This window comes from Trichosurus vulpecula, chromosome 8 (assembly GCF_011100635.1).
Source record: "Trichosurus vulpecula isolate mTriVul1 chromosome 8, mTriVul1.pri, whole genome shotgun sequence".
In the NCBI taxonomy this organism is placed as follows: Eukaryota; Metazoa; Chordata; class Mammalia; order Diprotodontia; family Phalangeridae; genus Trichosurus; species Trichosurus vulpecula.
The window spans coordinates 41,975,505-41,988,031 of record NC_050580.1 but is presented as its reverse complement, the minus strand read 5'-3'; positions in this window follow the sequence as shown (position 1 = coordinate 41,988,031).

The window sequence follows — 12,527 nt, the reverse complement described above, 5'->3', positions numbered from 1 at the left end:
TGCTATATTGTGGAAAGAGATAGAGGACTTCTATCTCTGATGCTCATTACCTGCCACAGCTTGGGGAAGTCATTTGACCTCTCGACTTCCATTTCCCCATTTGTAAAATGAAGGCATTGGCTTTGATGACCTCCAAGGTCTCTTCCAGGCCTAGACTGAAGATTCTATGAACTAAATTTTTGCTGTGCTTCCACCCTCGCAGGGATTGTTCCCTATGACCCATAACTATGTCATATCCATTCCCTTGAATTTACAGTCGTTTTGATTATCATGTCTCATCTTTGATTTGATCATAATGATAATCTTTTCCTTCTATCTCTCCCTCTTACTAACTTGAGAAGAGGCAATGACATAGTGTAAGAAATACTAGATCTGGAGTTAGATATCCTGGATTCAGATTCTGGCTCTGTTACTTACTGTACCCCATTGGGAAGGTCATTAATTTCTCTGGGCCTGGGTTTCCTCATCTGTAAAATTAGGGGGCTGGACTAGATAGCCTCGGAAGTTCTTCCCCACCCCATCACTCTAGTTTTCCACTGCATCACTCTTGTTCTGGCCTCATTCTCATGCCTTTGAAGTCTTGACGTTATTGTTGATTGGGTCGGCTATATAGTCACTGTTTTGTGTCCTTGTTTCCTTTATGGCTAGTCCTTCTTACAATTCATACTCTGTCATTTCTTACCTCTGAACTGCCTTCAACATCTGGCCTTCCCACCACCCCCCTACCATGCTGGCGGTGGCTGCTGGAGAAAGTTTTGAAATCATGACTGGGTTCATTACCTGTCAATGTACTCTTATCTGAATTGGCTTCTTACCTGCACAAAGCACTTCTTTTATTCTTCCCTGATTGACTCAGTATCACACCCTTGAAGTGGCTACACCAAACCCTCCCTTCTCTCCTTAAGCCTCATACATTTTTCCTTCCATTTCTCATCTCTCATCTCCTTTGTTGAGAAAATTGATGCCATCCACTATGACAGAGATCCTTAAAATTTTTTGGTTCCTGCAATGTCTTGGTAATTTTTTCATGGCCCCTGTAGGCTCAAAGAAATGCTTAACACTTCCTTTTATTAAGTAGTTAGGTCCGAAACAGTAAGCATTTATGTCCTAACAACTTAGTAACTATTAAAAAATGAATATACCTAATTTGAAAAAAAGTAATATTTTAATTTCATTCTTTAAAAAACACAATTACTAACGGGATGTATTGCCTGTTGGACGCTGCCCAAATTCTCAAACCTTGGAATCAGATTGGATGTTGCCACTCTCATTTCCTCTTCCTCATTGATTGTTGTAGCACTTGCTTTTTATCACAGCAACCACTGCAACCCCAGCATCACAAAGATAGGATGTTGCAAACGAGAATGCTCAAGGAGTTACTGCTGTAGCTGAATGTGCAGGCAAACAGAAATACATCTCAAACATTTGAGAACATCATTGAAAAGAACGTAGCTTAACCTATTGTTGAAACTGAAGTATCTGAAGCTGTTGTTCTCAGTGTCTGCCGGATGCCAAGGATCTGAGTATTGCTGTCTTTCCCTCGAAAACCTAAAATATCCCACAGTGCCCCTGTGACTTATCGGTGGCACCTGCGGGTGCTGTGTACCCAGGGGGTATCCCCTTTCTTCCACTCCCATATCTTCACTTATACTCTTCTCCTTTGCTTCACTCTCTGGGAAGATGTCATTTCTTGTTTCCAAGACTAACCCCTCCACTTCTGCCTGTGAGCCTGTCCTCAGTTCTGCCTCTGGCAGCATGTTCTGTGGGTCATTCTGTCTTTCCCTCTCATCTTTAGTTTGTATTTGTCCCTTCTCTGTTGCCTAGGTCTTCCCTAGCCTTTGAAACCTCTACTTGACCCTGTTATCCCTTCAAACTACCACCCCTTATCTCTCCTTCCATTCATCGCCTAGTTCCTAGAAAGAGTTATTTATTCCCAATGCCTCTACCATCTCACCACCCACTCACTCCTTAACCTCTTATAATGAGACTCTTGACCCCACCATTAGCCTGAAATTTCTCTCTTCAAAGTCACCCATGGTCTCTTAACTGCTAAATACAATGGAGTTTTCTCAGTCCTTATCCTTCTTCACTTCTCTTTCAGATAAAGAAGACAGGAACCTGTGAATTGAGGATGCTAATATTTGTACCGCCTACCTCACAGGGGTTTTTTCAGCTCTAGTAAGGAGGTGACTGGTTCCATCCAGGCCATCTCAATGTAGGAGGCCCATGAGCCTGGTACTGACTGCTCAATTTCAGTCTAGGTCTTGACTTAATAAGTAGCAACTGTATCCAGAGGGGCTGAGTAGTAGCCTTTTTCCACTAGGGGCCACCCAATGGCCTCTAGCCTTGTCCCTTGAAGTCTAAGAAACAATACAAGAGATAGCTATTCTCACTGATCCAGCAAATTCAACAAGTACTTACTATGTTCCAGGCACCATGATAAGCACTGGTGTTACAAAAAAGGTAAGAAAAAAACCATAGTTTCCTGACTTCAAGGAGCTCACGACTGCTTACTATGGAGAGAGTACAGCATTAGATGCTGAAGGAGATACAAAGTTTTGTTATGCCATAGTCCCTGTCCTCATGGAGCCTAGAGTCTAGTTGGGAGATGTCACAAACATAGGTAATGGTAAAATATGACATTATCTGATAAATGCATTAGAAAAATACAAAATAAATTACTATATAAAGTATGAGGGAGGTAGCCAGCATTGCTAGATGTCCAGAAACCATTACATGTGAAGTTTGGTTAAAGGAATGGGTTTTAGCCATGATGGCTGTCTTCTATTATTTATTCCTGGTACTTCAGAAAGCAAAACTTGAGCCAATTAGTAGAAGTTATATGGAGGTGATTTTGGTTCAATATGGAGAAATTTGTAAGAATTGGAGCTGTCTAAAAATGGATTTATTACCTTGTGAAGTAATGCGTTATCTGTTATTAGAAATCTTTAGTGGTGATTTGAAGGCTGTGTGTTTGAGCTCTAAGATCTTAGATGCAGAGCTGCAAGAGACCTCAAAAACCATCTGTTCAAATCTCATTCATTTTACATTTGGGGAAACTGAGGCTAAAGGATTGAAGTACACCAGATTGAGTGGAGGGGAAAGGCGATCAGGGATTTGCCCTAGAGGAGAAAAATTGAGGGAATATTGAGAACTTGTTCAACAGAGAGAAACATTCAAACAGGTAGTAAGCCCAGGGTGTGGAATTTGAACCTAACTCCTCTGACTCTGTAGCCCATGCTCCTTCCACTGCACTGTGCTGTCTCCTTTTATAATTTGCATGGGGCATGGAGTTGGACCAGATGATCTCTGAAGGCTTTTCAAACACTGATTCTAAAGTGCCCAGCTACCCTAGGCCACACTAATCTCCCCTTTCTCTGAGCCCCCAAGGCTCAGAGTTCACACAACTGAGTGCTTCTTTGCACTCAGCAAATGTTTATTGAATGAATGAATCAGTGGATTCTGCCATGCTTTATCCTCTCCACGCTCCAGCAAGGGAGTGAATCTTGTCTCTCCATCATGACCATGAGCTCCCCCAGGGGCAAGGATGATCCTTCCTTTCTCACATGCCACACAGCACAGCCTAGCACAAGGCTGGGCATGTAAAAAGGTTCAGTAAATATTTGCTAATTGATGGGCACTTGGACCACAGGTTAATCACCCCCGATCTAGCACTATCTCTTCGCTTGACCAGGCTTGATTGATGTGTGTGAGGAAGATTAACCTCAGTCACACTAATCCTCCCGGAAGGTCTTTTAGTTTTTATGAGCTGAGCTGGATTTCCCTTAGCAAACTGGGAAATAAGGTTAAACTCAAGCTCTAAATGGGGGAAAAATAGGAGAGTAACCTAAGGGAGCTATGCCACAGTCTCTTTAGGACTATGGGGAAAGAAACCCTGTAATGCTGCACACTGCCCTCATTCTCAGTCCCAGACATAATTAGGTCAGTGTTGATGAGGCTATCACTGGGGGAGGGATCAGGGTAGGACTGAACTGGGAAAGGGCTTACCTGGTGCATGTCCACTTGTCTTACCAATGGGTAACTTCTGATTTTATTTAATGATTTTTGCTAATTAGGTGATAAATTCAGATGTTCCTGTCTGCTGAAGTATAAATGCTCCCCACCACTCTGGTGAAGGCCCTTATCATCCCACACCTAGATTATTGTAATAGCCTGTGGGTGGATCAGCCTGTCTCCAGGGTCTCCCTACTCCAATCTATGCTCCATTCAGTCACTAAAATGATTTTCACAAAGTGCAGGTTTCTCCATGTCACTCCTCCCCACCCCCAACAACATATTCCAGTGGTTCCTTATTGCATCAGGATCAAATACAAAAATGCTCTGTTGGGCATTCAAAGCCTTTCATACCCTAGCTCCTTCCTACCTCTTTAGTCTTCTCTCACCTTATTCCCCATCACATCCTCTTTGAGTCAGTGACACTGGTCTCATGATTGTTTCACAAATGAGACATTTCATCTCTTGGCTCCAGACATTTTCTCTGGACGTCCCCCATACTTGGACTGCTCTTCCTGCTCTCCTCCACTTACTGACCTCTCCAGCTTCCTTTAAATCCCAACTAGAATCCTTTCTTTTACTAGAAAGCTTCCCCATCTCCTCTTAATCCTACTGCCTTCCCTCTATTATTTCTTGCTTATTCCATTTATAGCTTGCTTTGTGTATATTTGCTTGTAAATTGTCTCCTTCATTAGATTGTAAACTCCTTGAGGGCGAGAACTGTCTTTTCCCTCTTTTTGTATCCACAGCACTTAGCATAGTGCCTGACACATAGCAGATGGTTAACAAATGTTTATTTATTGATTGATCAATGACCGGAACATATCCCCAGTTTCCCAGGCTTGCTTGTATCTCTCAGGTCAGGATAAATGTTTTTGTCTTTTGGTTCTGGGCCTAGTAACAGATGTATCCTTGAAGCTCTTGCTTACTTTAAGGGACCTTCTAGCTCTCAAACTGGGATGTTAAGATTCTGGAAACTGTCCTGGGGTTTCCCTGTGGAGAAGCTGCCTAAGAAGGTCCCTACTGTTTCCCATTCCCCTTATGTACTCACAAAAGGACCCTGGTATTGAACCAATCTATATGTTAATTCCTAAGGAAGAAAGCCAGAGTAAGAGATTTCTGAGAAGTTACACCAAAAAGACCAGGATTCTACAGCCTGGAAATCCTAGGCTCAGGCTATCAATTTTAAAGAGAATAGAGAACTGAACCTTTCCTCTCCCCAACTAGAATGAGAAGATAAAGACATGTCCCCTTTGTCTAGTCCTACAACTAGATGGACAAGCAAGAAGGAACCATGATTGTATCTTTGTGCCCATCTCTCACAGATGCCTCTACATCTATGAAGGTCAGAACTCTGCTATGCTTCACATGTGATCACATAATCACAGAATCTCCAAGTTGCAGGAGATGTTAGAGACCATCTAGTCATGCTCATCTCTGATCAAGACTGTTCTCTACATCATTCTTGGTGATTGTCACTGAACACTTGAAGTGAGAGGGCACCTACTTCCTTCCAAGGCAGCCCAGCCCACTTTTGGACAGCTCTAATGATTAAACACATTGTAATTCACAAAAAACACAAATCTGCCTCTCAGCTACTTCCACTCACCGCTTCTTCTTTTTGGGGACAAATAGAGCAAATCTCATCTCTGTTTTTTTTTTTAATGGAAGTCTTCCAAAGTCTGCCTTGGAGATAGCCATCAAGTTTCTTCCCTCAAACTCCCAAGTCATCTCTCTTTCAAGTTAAATATTCCACTTCCTTCAGCTTATCTTCATTTGGCATGGTTTTAAATGCCCCATCCATCTTGGTTACCATCCTCTGGATGAACTCCAGCTTGTCACTATCCTTCTTAAAATATAATGTTCCCAAACCAGAGTTTTGCAAACGGGGTCTGAACAAGGAATAGTGCAATGGGATGATCACAACCTTATGTAACATAGGACTTGGCTTTAACTTTTGTGGTCCCATGGCATGCGGTTAACTCCTATGGAGCTTGTGGTCCACTAAGAACCCTCAGATCTTTTTTAGTCAAATCTGTTGTATATCCATGCCTCTCCCTATCTGTACTTATATAATTGTGAAACTGATCATTTGGACCTACATGGAGAACTTTACGTTTGTCCCTATTAAATCTCATATTATTAGGTTTGAATTATTGTTCTTAACTGTTGAAGTACTTTTGAATCCTGGCTGACATCCAGTGTGTTAGCTTTCTCACCTAGCCTCCTGTCACCTGGAAATTTAAGGAGTTACTATGTCCATAAACAAAAGAACTGCCTTTCAGGAAAGTATAGGTCTCTCTTACCTTTTAAAAAAATGACAACAAAACATCATCTTCACCAAGACTCATCTTCCTGAGTTCAAATCTGGCCTCAGACACGTATTAGCTGTGTGACCCTGGGCAAGTTACTTAACCCCGTTTGCCTTGCTTCCTCATCTGTAAAATGAGCTGGAGAAGGAAATGGCAAATCATACCATTATCTATGTCAAGAAAATCCCAAATGAACTCATGCAGTGTTGGACACACTGAAAAACAGGTAAACAACAGCAGAACAAAAGAAATTAATAAAAATCTTTAAAAAAACCCTTGACCTTGCCTTTCCCTCCAGCTACTGTCTTATAGCTCTCCTTTATCTTTATGTATGACTCCTCCATTCCTATAACCCCTGCCCAACTTCAGGCCCTCATCACCTCTTGCCTGGAGCATTGTAATTGCCCCCTAGGTAGTCCCCCTGTTCACAATCACTGCCCCTCTCTTCTTGTTGCCAGATGGATATTACTAAAGTGCAATTCTGACCGTATTACGTCCTGGCTCATGAAGCTTCAGTGAGTTTCTGTTATCTTTAGCAAAATATTTAAACTCTTCTGCTTGACATTAAAAGCCCTTTGCAGTCTGACTTCAACTGATCTTTCCAGACTTGTTTTATATTACTCCTCCTCACATATTCAACTTTCCAGCCAACCGAGCCTTGTTATTCTTCCTGGCATGCAACATTACATTTCCCACCTCCGTGCCTTTGAACAGGTCATCCTCTAATCTTGGAATGCTATCTCTTTTCCCCTCCAGCTTTTGTAATCCCTGACTCCCCTTCAAGGTTCAGCTTAAGCACATCTTCTATAAGAAGACTTTTCTGACTCCTGCAACTATTAGGGCTCTACACCTTCCCCCCACAAAATTATCTTGTCTTCATTTTTTATATATTTTGTATTAATGACCCGCTTTACCTATTTTCCCTACAGTAGAATGTAAGCATCCTGAAGGCGGGGACTCTTGTTTTTCTGCTCGTGTTCCAGCAGCCAGTACAGTGCTTCGCACATTGCAATGCTCGTAAAATTGCATTGCTGAATTGACCTGGTGGCCAGCCTTCTGGGGATGACCCTCCCTGACTTTAGATAGGCTGTTTGCAGCGCTGTGTTGTTGGGTGCATTCCTGAAGCCTTGGTGTGGCTAACATTCCTCTCACAGGGCCTTGGAGAACCCAAGGTCAGCTCCTTGCCGAATGAAGCGCAGGATGGGGGATGTTAGTCAGGGTGGATAGAGATAATATAGAGACAAATAAAAGGGAGTGCTATTTCTCCCTGTAGGGAGTAAACCTTTAGAACTTGTGATCCAGAGGGAAGCAGGCTGGAAATATAAATAATTTCCCCAAAAGGTCAGATCATTCCACATCCAAGCTGGCAGTGTTTTGGGGGGGGGGCATTTCTCTGGCCTTTCAAGGGCATGTAATGTTGACCTTTCCCAAATTTACCCTTCATCAGGAACAAGATGCTAATAAAAAACTAATATGGCATTTGAAAGTACTCCCCTGTAAGGAAAAGAGAGCGAGGATTGTTAACCCCATTTGCTTATCTGGGCACAGATATCATAGGGCAGAGATTTGGGGAGATGAAAGGGATCTCCTTTGGTTTACAGATGAGGAAACTGAGTTCCAGAGACAATAAGAGATTTATCCAAGGTTACAGAGATAGGGTCAAACAAGATACATATGCACAGCTCTTTGCAAACCTTAAAGTGTGATATAAATATTATTATTGAAAAAGAAGAGCCAGGATTCAAACACAGCTCCTCTGATTTAAAATCCAGGGGCTTTTCCTTGTACCATGTGGCCCAGCATTGGAGAAGTGGAGGAAGAAGCAAGAACAGGGACCCAGAAGTGAAGTAGTGAGAGCAGTCGGATAGAGCCGCAGTCACATCAAGAGCTGAATAACCAACCGACAAGCACTTAGTAGTTATCTACAGCGTGCCAGGTACTACCGGAGGAACAAAGACAGAGGTGAAGTGGTCTCTGATTCCAAGGAACTTAAATATGGTCTGGATAAATAACAAGGGTACACACACACACACACACACACACACGGAAAGAAATAAGCATCTATTAAGTGCCTACTGTATACTGTGCTAAGTGCTTTACCAATATTATCTCATTTGATCCACGCAACAACTCCAGGGAGTAGGTGCTATTATTATCCCCATTTTACAGTTGAAGAAACTGAGGCAGAAAGAGGTTAAATGATTTGCCCAGAGTCACATAGCTAGGAAGTATCTGAGGCCAAAACTCAGGTCTTCCTGACTCCAGGCCCCATGCTCTCCATCCACCACACTATCTAGCTGCCTTTAATACAAAACAAATGCAAGGTCATTTTTGGTAGGGGGCACCACCCACGGGGGTTCAGAAAAGACTTTGTGGGGAGGGTGGCCCTTACCTAGAGCTTTGAGGGGAGCACTAATGAGCAGGACTGACGAAGCCAGCAATGAATCGATGAAAGCAGGAGAACAGAGAAGGGACGGGGGAAGAGGGACAAATAATGGTTCACTGAACCACCTAGGGTGGTCCCAGGAGAGTGGCCCTTGAAGAAGAGTGAAAGATTCCAGAACTCTGATCCATTCAGTGGCCTTTGATGGACTCCAGAGGATGCACCCCATCTCCTGCCTCTTGGTGGGGAGGTGGAGAGCCTTACATGTAGAACGAGACACATGATTTTAGCCACAGCTATGAGGGTTATTGTGCTGATTTGTTCTGACTGGACATATTTGGACCATAGGTTTAGGGCTGGAAGGGGCCCGGGAGACCACCTTCAACCCTCTCATTTTACACTTGAGGAAATGGAAGCCCAGATAGCTAAATGACTTGCCTAAGGTCACACAGCTAGTGTCTGAGATGGAATTTGAACCCAGACCTTTCTGACTCCAAGTCTAGAAACCTATCCGCTATACCATGTTGCTTCTGAATTGTTACAAGGCTGGGTTCTATGGAGGGCAGGAAGAGAAGGGAGTGGTTGGAGAAGTTATGGTAACATTAAAAAAAGAGTATCATTAGAACATTAAACACAAGAGAGAATGCCTCCTAAAGCTGGGGCCTATGTGTTGGCTCCACCCTTCCTTTAACTGAAAAAATAACCAGGCTTCTTAGAACACTCTGGGTTGGCCTAAGAGTAAAGGATACTCTTTTTCTTTGCTTCCCTTCCCCTCTCTTTCTTTGAAAAGGAATTGAAAAAACAATCCAGTAAACATTTATTCAGCACTTTCTGTGTACACAGACCTGCAATGAGGGAGACACAAAGCTTAGACAAGGTACTATCCCTGTTCTCAGGGACTTTATAATCTAGTGGGGGATAAGACACAAACCCTGATTGCTATTGTATGCAATATTACACAGTAATAGACATCAGAAAGTTGTTAAAGCACAAGGGAGAGATTTTTAAGGTGATGGGGGATTATAACATTACTGGTTTAGATGTGAACAGGACCTTAAGATTCCCCTCATCTTATAGATGAGGAAACAGGCCCAGAGAGATTTATGCAGGGTCACATGGCCAGGGATCAAGGAAGGCTTCCTGGAAGAGGCTTCATGTGAGTTAGGCTTTAAAGGGAAGGTAGAAATTCAAAAAGTGAAGCCTGGAAGGAGGAAGAAGGGTATTTTAGATAGGGTCTTAAGAATCTAAATGAAAGCATAGAGACGGAAGCATAGGGCCTGTTTAAGAGGCTAAGAGATTGGTTGGAGAATAAAGTAAATGAGAACATTAAGCAGAAAGGTTGATTACTGCCAGATTATGGAGGGCCTGGAATGTTCTGAACATACTGGTGCTTAATAAATGTTGGTAGATTGATTTGTCATTCGATGCCAGGAGGGGCAGTTTGAACTTTATCCATCAGGTGGTAGGGAGCCATAGAAGATTCCAGTAGAGAAGTGACAAGATCAGAACTGTGCAGAATGAAAAAGCGCACATGGCCCCGAGATGTGCTCTCTCTTCAATTTTCCAGTTCAAAGAATTTGGCAAAAGGGCCCACTTTTCTCTTGGGAAAACTGTACCTTCACATGTATCTGGAGACAGGACAGTATGCTTGTCTTTTCCCACCCTTTACCCCTCATTTCTTTCTCTTTACTCGTGCTTCTTATCCATTATTATCAGGAATCCTTCTGAGGACATGGCCTGGTTGTCTTTACCCTGTCAGACCTTCATTCCTCATTGCCAAGTGTGGAAACTGAGGCCCAGAAAGTAGAACCAATGTGCAAACACACAGTTTGAGTTCTGTATTCAAATACTGGCTCTTTGTTTTGAAATAGATTCTAAATGACTAAACAGGCTCCGAGGCCCAAAGCAATGAATCCCAAATGGTGGAATTTCAAGTCACTAGGACTTGGCGTTAGAGAGAGATTTGTATCCAGGGAGCCGCCTGCTTTGGCTTATGTAAGATTCTGAAAAAAGAAGAAATTTGTATAGCTCCAACATAGAGAATGAGGACAATGAACTCCTTAGTTCTTGTGTACAAGGTCAGAAACTATGAGCCTCTGGAAAGAGGGAGACCCTGTTAGGAAATATCAACTCACCCTCCCAAATCTAGGACACTTGTCACCCAGCACCACTGGAAACGCTAGCCCATAGAAAAGAAGTAGGGCCTTGCTTTTGTTTAGCATTCCCTTCAGTGAGCAAAATGAAACAGAGACTGACTTTCTTTCTGATAGCCCAAGGGTAGAGTATAGCTTTCTCTTTTTAAAGGTCCTGTCCATTTCATCTTTATTTGATATTGTTGGAACAAAACTCAGCTCTTTTGTTCAACTGGAATACCTGGCAGCCTTAAAGAGGCCTTTAGCATCTGGCTCACTCAGCAGCACCTAGTTTCAATGGATCCAAATAGTCAGTGGGGAGACTTGGAAATTACTTGCAAGGGGAACTTGACTCTAGGGCTGCTGGATAAGCTGCAGAGCCCTTCCAGGATTACTCAGTCTTTGCTGGCTCCAATGGCTATTGATGCATTTACATTTCTGACCACTTCTAGTTCTTAATGTATGTACATAACAACCAAGCCTATCTGTTCAACCTATATCTTCATTTCCATAGAATGAAATTTCTAGGAGGTGCCCTTGACTTTACTTAATGTAGATGGCTACAACACACTGATCTGCCTTCTGAAACTATGAGAAAAGAGACCTTAGCATCTTTTTTCCTTTTAATCCAAATTTCTTATCTTCTGAATTTTAAGTCTTTTGTCACTGGAAGGTTTCTTAGTCTCCTGGTCTCTTATTGAAATACAAATGACCAGAATTTAAATGCAGAGCCTTAATTATGCATGTATATCAATTCTACTTTCTGTGCCTCAGTTTCCATACTTGGTTGGGCCGGGCAGAAACAATGTTCTCAAGGAGGAAGCTTTGTGAAAATAGATAAGAAACCTGGGTAAAGAGAAGGACTGAGGGGTAAAGGGTGTGTGTGTGTGGGGGAAGGATATGACTAGTATACTAGGGGCTAAGATGTGCTATTTAAAGAGTGGGGGAAGCTCACTCACCCCTTGGGGTTCCAGAGACACTGCCATTTTCACATTCAGTGAGCTGCACAAACTTGGGGGGAAGGATGGCTCCCTAATTATACAGCCAGAGGGGGGAACCTGAAGGTATTTGGGACATTAGAGCTAAAAGGGCCTCTTGAGATCATCTAGTCTAACTCCCATTCTCTCTACTTTAGGGATAGCAGATAGGGTCTGCATTTGTGATTTCATTTATAAAAACATTTTTTTTGACTAAAAGAAGGATTCTTCATCTTTTCCAGGAATTCTAGTTGAGTTTTTACTCATGCTGGGTTTTTCTTTGAAACTTTGTTTGTAGATATTTTTAAGTCTTTTTCTGGGTTTGTTTCTTGAGCTTTGTGAACACTGTAATAGCTTGTAATGATGGGCTTCTTTTTTTGTTTGCCCATTCTTCCAGTCTACTTTCTGATTTCATACTTAATGTTAGGGTTAATCTCTGCCACACTTCTAGAGGGAAGATCTGGGCTGGTCCTGTTTCTTGAGACATTGAGTGTTGTGTTTTTCTAGGTTCTCAGGATCAAGGGCAAAGTCTGATTGCTACCTCCCTGGTCAGAGCCCTGCAAAGTTGTGAACTGGATTTCAGTCAGAGCAAGAGGAGAATGTTGCTAGACTCAGCCCCCATCAGCTACCTAAGCAGTTCTCTGGTTCAGAGTGATGGAACTCCAGGCTGCCCTTTGGTCTGGGATTTCTTCCTTGGTTATTTTTCTGC